Source organism: Anolis carolinensis, chromosome 1 (assembly GCF_035594765.1).
Source record: "Anolis carolinensis isolate JA03-04 chromosome 1, rAnoCar3.1.pri, whole genome shotgun sequence".
Taxonomy (NCBI): Eukaryota; Metazoa; Chordata; class Lepidosauria; order Squamata; family Dactyloidae; genus Anolis; species Anolis carolinensis.
Genome location: NC_085841.1, coordinates 359,899,092 through 359,905,091, shown reverse-complemented (window position 1 = coordinate 359,905,091; position 6,000 = coordinate 359,899,092).

Here is a 6,000-nt window from a genome sequence, read left to right as displayed (position 1 = left end):
TTGTGTTTTCCTGCATAATAATAATAATAATAATAATAATAATAATAATAATAATAATAATAACAATAATTGTAATAATAAGTATTCCAATAATAAGTATTGGAAAATAAACACGCAAAGATACTGTGGGACTTCCGAATCCAGACTGACAAAGTTTGTCAGAGTAAGTTACGCAACGCAGCAGCAGTTGGATGGAATCAGTGGAACGCAGAATGAAGAGACATCAGAGATGTTGGTAAAACTATATACAAAGTTTTACTGACTTCAGTAATAATCAAGACAAACAGGCTTGCAGACAAAAGACGAACACAGGACTCTCACTCTTAGCAGACTCAGAACAGAACAGAACTGATACAATCAGTAATACATACACACTTGTGTCTGGACACTCCCCAGTTCCAGCCACACATCAATGTCAACACAGCTTCCCAGCAATTAACTCTTTCCAGACTATAGTACACTCTGGATGATGCAATCAGTATGCAATACATGCAAGACACAAATTGCATTTAAACACTACCAATACACAAATCCCACATTAACAAAGTTCTGGAACACAACACACCAGACATCACAGTTGTGGAAAAGAAAAAGGTTTGGATCATTGATGTTGCCATCCCAGGTGACAGTCGCATTGACGAAAAACAACAGGAAAAACTCAGCCGCTATCAGAACCTCAAGATTGAACTTCAAAGACTCTGGCAGAAATCAGTGCAGGTGGTCCCGGTGGTGATGGGCACACTGGGTGCCATGCCAAAAGATCTCAGCCGCCATTTGGAAATAATAGACATTGACAAAATTACGATCTGTAAACTGCAAAAGGCCACCCTACTGGGACCTGCACGCATCATCCGAAAATACATCACACAGTCCTAGGCGCTTGGGAAGTGTTTGACTTGTGATTTTGTGATATGAAATCCAGCATGTCTATTTTGTTTGCTGTGTCATAATAAAATAATAATAATACCATCAAAAACAACTTCATTCTTATACCCCGCCACCATCTCCCCAAAGGGACTCAGGGCGACTTACATATGGGGCAAATAATAATAATATATAATAATAAAACTTTATTTCTAGACCGAGAGGGACCCAGGTTGGCCAACATACATACAAACGGCAAACATTCGATGCCACAATTCCTTCACACAATTCCATCAAAAGTATAAAATGGCAATAACATACACATTATAATAAAGTTCCACATTTAAAAAAACAATAAATTTAAACATGACAATCAGTAAAAACATTATTGCACAGAACGAGCGTATACCTGGACCAATTTAAGTGACCAAGTTCATGAAGATGGTCAGTCCTTGTTATAGTTTCATTTAGACCATAGTTGCTATGGGAAGACAGTTATGTTAATCCTTCTCCTCTCCATATGCTAAGGTGCATAGATGTGTCTTTAACAGTTTCTTAAAGGAGAGGAGGGTGGGGACCATTTTAATGCCCACAAACACTAAAAACAATACAAGGAATCCATTAGAGCAAAAACAGAATTAAAATAACAACATGATAAATATAATAATCTAGATAAAACATATTGTATATACTCGAGTATAAGCCTAGTTTTTCAGCCCTTTTTTAAGACTGAAAAAGCCCCCCTCGGCTCATACTCGGGTGAGGGTCCTAGTTGGCTTATATTTGGATCAGCTTATACTCAAGAATATATGGTATGTTTATTATTTTTCTCTATTATTATTGGTATTATTACATTTATTATTTTTCTTAATTATTGTTGCTACTATTACATTTATTTTCCTCTATTATTATTATTATTGCATTTATTATTTTACTCTATTTATTATTACAGTAGAGTCTCACTTATACAACGTTCTGGATTATCCAACGCATTTTTGTAGTAAATGTTTTCAATACATCGTGATATTTTGGTGCTAAATTCGTAAATACAGTAATTACTACATAGCATTACTGCGTATTGAACTTCTTTTTCTATCAAATTTGTTGTATAACATGATGTTTTGGTGCTTAATTTTTAAAATCATAACCTAATTTGATGTTTAATAGGCTTTTCCTTAATCCCTCCTTATTATCCAACATATTCGCTTATCCAACATTCTGCTGGCCCGTTTATGTTGGATAAGTGAGACTCTACTGTACTTGTATTATTTTCCTGTATTTATTATTAAAAGGATACATTTTAAGGATAAGCACATTTACATTGAAGAAGATGAGAATAATGATTTGATCAGAGTTGGACAGTCTTATCTTAAATTTGAGCTTTATGTAAATATTCAAAAACATTTAACATACTGATGCCTCAATTGATGTAATTTTATTGGTATCTATTTTTATTTCTGAAATTTACCACCCTCGGCTTATACTGGAGTCAATGTTTTCCTAGTTTTTTTGTGGTAAAATTAGATGCCTCAGCTTATATTCGGGTCGGCTTATACTCGTGTATATACGGTAATTAAATAAAACAGCAGAATGCAAAACAGCAGCAAAAGCTCAACCAAAATAATACTTAACAAACCAATTGCCAGTAGTACAATGGGCATGACCAGGCTATAAAAAGGGCCGGGCATGGGACAGTGTAAATAGCGTGTCATACGGATGAGTATTGGATGAAGTGCAGAGAGTCAAGTCGTTAAGTCTAGTCGTGTCCGACTCTGGTGGTTGGTGCTCATCTCCATTTCTAAGCCAAAGAGCCAGCGTTGTACGTAGACACCTCCAAGGTCATGTGGCCAGCATGACTGCATGGAGCGCCGTTACCTTCCCGCCAGAGCAGTACCTGTTGATCTACTCACCTTTGCATGTTTTCGAACTGCTAGTTTGGCAGAAGCTGGAGCTAACAGTGGGTGCTCACTCCGCTCCCCGCATTCGAACCTGAGACCTTTCATTCTGCAAGTTCAGCAGCTCTGTGCTTTAACACACTTAAGAATTGCGAGAGTTGGAGTCCAAAACACCCGGAGGGCCAAAGTTTGCCCATGCCTGCCTGATATATATGGTATACAAATTACTGTATATACTCGAGTATAAGCATAGTTTTTCAGCTCCTTTTTAGGGCTGAAAAAGCTCCCCTCGGATTATACTAGAATGAGGGTCCTGGCCGGCTTCTATTCAGGTCAGCTTATACTTGAGTATATAGGTATTCAGAGTTGGACAGTCTTATCTTATTAAAGTCTTATTATTATCTTAAATTACAGTTTTATATAAATACAGTAGAGTCTCACTTATCCAACACTCGCTTATCCAACATTCTGGATTATCCAACGCATTTTTGTAGTCAATGTTTTCAATACATCGTGATATTTTGGTGCTAAATTCGTAAATACAGTAATTACTACGTAGCATTACCGAGTATTGAACTACTTTTTCCTGTCAAATTTGTTGTATAACATGATGTTTTGGTGCTTAATTTGTAAAATCATAACTTAATTTGATGTTTAATAGGCTTTTTCTTAATCTCTCCTTATTATCCAACATATTCACTTATCCAACATTCTGCTGGCCCGTTTATGTTGGATAAGTGAGACTCTACTGTATTCAAAAACATTTAGCCTACTGATGCCTCAAATAAAGCAATTTTATTAATATCTATTTTTTTTTAAATTGACCTATAGCTGCTGTGTTTCCCACCCTCGTCTTATGCTTGAGAAATAAGTTTTCCCAGTTTTTGTGGTAAAATTAGGTTCCTCGGCTTATATTCGGGTCGGCTTATACTCGAGTATATACGGTACTTCTTATATCTTTTGCAGCTGTGTGCTTTCATAGCATCTTGTTGTTTTGGTTTTTGGCTGTTCCTTCCTTGTGTGCTCTGTACTTTAAAGACTGCTCCATATGTCCACTGAAGTTTACTCTCAAGGAAGTGTGTCTCATAATCATGACAGATAGTAATTCTGGAAGGACTCAACACCAGTGATTGTCTTATAATTGTGGTTCTCTCAACCTGTGGGTCCTAACTGGGATTTCTGGAAGTCGTAGGCCAAAACATCTGGGAACCCACAGGTTGAGAACCACTGTCTTATAATCTCATTTGGTTGATAATGCCTGAGGAGGCTCAACTACATAGGAGTCTTGGTGATCCACTGTGATCAGATCCTTTCAAGGAAGTCCTTGAACACTTCATTGCCTAGTTTTGAGGGAGCATTATTCTATTTATATTTCTTTTTGCCTAATGTGTGGCCCGGGCCTCTGGTGGCACAGTGTGTTCAGTGTGTGCTGAACTTGCAGACCAAAAGGTCCCGGGTTCAAATCCCGGGAGCAGAATAAGCGCCCGCTGTTAGCCCCAGCTCCTGCCAACCTAGCAGTTCAAAAACATGCACATGTGAGTAGATCAATAGGTACCGCTCCGGCGGGAAGGTAACGGTGCTCCATGCAGTCATGCCAGCCACATGTCCTTGGAGGTGTCTACGGACAACGCTGGTTCTTCGGCTTAGAAATGGAGATGAGCACCAACCTCCAGAGTCGGTCACGACTGGACTTAATGTCAGGGGAAACCTTTACTTTACATACCTTAAGTAGATAAGCTAGATACTCAAAGACTTCATTTCTTTTATTTGAATCACAATTGCTAATCTACCATGCTTGATGACATCTTTGGAAGTTGGTCATAATCTTGAAACTGGTTTAGAAATTATAACCAAGACCTTCTTCAATTGTTGGTCCAAAGTTTAAGGTCTTCTCGAGGGGTCTTCCACTGGATGCATCTACACCAGGGGTCCCCAAACGTTTTAAGCAGAGGGCCAGTCCACAATCCTTCAGACTGTTGAAGGGACAAATTATCATTTAAAAAAAATACAAACAAATTCCAATCCATACTGCACATGTCTTATTTGTAGTGCAAAAACAACAACAACAAGAACAATGAAAGAGTAATACAATATCTAAAAATAAAAACAATTTTAACCAACATACATTTATCAGGATTTCAATGGGAAGTGTGGGCCTGCTTCTGGCCAATGAGATAGTCAAGTGAATTAGGATTGTTGTTGTTGTGTGCCTTCATGTCATTTCAGACTTTGGGCGAGCCTAAGTCTAAAATTTATTTATTTATTTATTATTTACTATATTTATTTACTACATTTGTATCACACCCTTCTCACCCCAAAGGGGACTCAGAGTGGCTTACAAATTATATGTACATACAATATATTATATTATTAGCATAGCACACTATTAGCATTATATATTACTATATTGAACTATACCACTATACTGTAATATTATTAGTAATATATAATATATAATTAATACTATTATATGGTATTATTATTAGTGTTATATTGTATTACATTATATTATTATACAATATATTTTATTATAAAACTGAGGGTGGGGGCCAGGTAAATGACCTTGGAGGGCCGCATGTGGCCCCCGGGCCTTAGTTTGGGGACCCCTGATCTACACTGTAGAATTAATGCAGTTTGACAACAGTTTCATTGCCAAAGCTCAATGTTATAATGTCATGACAGTTGTAATTTTGGGGTGCTCCAGCACTCTATATTATAGTGAACCATTGCATTGAACCATGGCAGGGGAAACCTTTACCTTTACCTAATGTGTGGTCCAAGGTGGTCCCCAAAGATGAAGTTTTTCCATGCATGCTATTTTTAAAAAAAGATAAATATCTCAAATTGCCCTGTTGTTTAGGGTCGAAAAAGAAAGTGGGGCAAGGAAGGACTCCTTCTGCCCCATTGCTTCCATCCGCAGACACACACACACACACACACACACACCACATCCATGGCCTCTGCTTAAATTATTATTGACAGCCAAGATGCCTCTCGAACAGATTGCGTAACTGTTGCCCAACTCATGTGCCCAAGTGTGGCACTAATTTAATTTTAATTTTGCAGGGCGAGTTTGCCTAAGATCCACCCCAGCTGGCCGGTGCCCATCATCTGTCGACAGAACTATCACTAAGCCATGCTGGGCTAAGTCAGGATTATAAATGAGGAGCGGCCATGTGCTCTAAATCTTCTTATTGGAGTAGCCCGAGAAGAAGGTATGCGGCCGCCACGTTTGATTGGC